Source organism: Theobroma umbraticum, unplaced genomic scaffold (genome assembly GCF_002168275.2).
Source record: "Theobroma umbraticum cultivar Fairchild unplaced genomic scaffold, ASM216827v3 scaffold_106.0, whole genome shotgun sequence".
Lineage (NCBI taxonomy): Eukaryota > Viridiplantae > Streptophyta > Magnoliopsida > Malvales > Malvaceae > Theobroma > Theobroma umbraticum.
The window spans coordinates 1,999,158-2,000,563 of NW_018397276.1; positions in this window are offsets into that span (position 1 = coordinate 1,999,158).

Consider the following 1,406-nt stretch of genomic DNA (forward strand, 5'->3'; position numbering starts at 1 on the left):
GTTTCCCAGAGAAGTTCCCTTTATTATATATGGACATAAGAGTCCGTGCAATAAAAAGATATTGGAAAGGGTCACTAGAGTAGAAACTAGACAGAATTGTTTGGCGTGTATAGTAGCCACGGAAGGAATGTTGATGGGGGAAAGGTTTTTCGATAGTAAAATAGTGCCAATAATCAATGAGTTTGAAGATGTGTTTCCCAACGAATTACCAGGACTACCCCTAGAGAGAGAAGTTGAATTTTGTATCAATTTGTTTCCTGGCACGAAATCGATATTTGAAGTTCCTTATCGAATGGCGCAGATAGAAATGCGAGTATTGCGAGAACAATTGCAAGAGTTAGGAGAAAAAGGATTTATCCGTCCAAGCACTTCCCCTTGGGGAGCTCCGGTATTATTTGTAAAGAAAAAGGATGAGAGTTTGAGGTTGTGTGTGGATTATCGAAAGTTGAACAGTGTGACTATTAAGAATAAATACCCACTCCTAAGAATCGATGATTTATTTGATCAACTACAAGGAGCAAGATGTTTCTCCAAAATTGATCTACGCTCGAGGTATCATCAATTAAGAGTTCGAGAAGAGGATGTACCAAAGACTACATTTCGTACAAGGTATGAACATTTTGAGTTTTTTGGTAATGTCTTTTGGTTTGACTAATGCTCCTGCCGCATTCATGGATTTAATGAATACAGTATTCCGGCCTTATTTGGATAGATTTGTGGTGGTATTTATTGATGATATCTTGGTATATTCTCGAAATCTTGAAAAGCATGCACAACACTTAAGGATGGTGTTGCAGACACTTCGAGAACATAAGTTGTATGCCAAGTTCTCTAAATGTGCTTTTTGATTAGAAAGTGTTAGTTTTCTCAAGCATGTAATATCGAAGGAAGGTATTAGTGTAGATTTGCAAAAAGTGGCATTAATCCAAACCTGGTCAAGACCAAATACAGTTACGGAGATTCAAAATTTTTTGGGATTGGCCGGGTATTATCGTCGACTTGTGCAGGACTTCTGGACAATCGCGGCACCATTGAAAAAGTTAATGTCGAAGGGAGCTAAGTTTGAATGGACCGATGAATGTGAAGACAGTTTCTTAAGGTTAAAGGCGTGCTTGATGTCAACACCAATCTTAAGTTTATCGACTGGTCCAGGAGGGTATGTTCTGTATTGTGATGCATCGAGGGTTGGATTGGGATGTGTGTTGATGCAAAATGGAAGAGTTATAACGTATGCTTCGAGACAACTTAAGAAGCATGAACAGAATTATCCTACCCATGATTTGGAGATGGCAGCGATAGTGTTTGCCTTAAAAATTTGACCCCATTACCTATATGGGGAAAGCTTTGAAATCTATACTAATCACAAGAGTTTGAAGTATATATTTCAGCAACATGATCTTAATTTA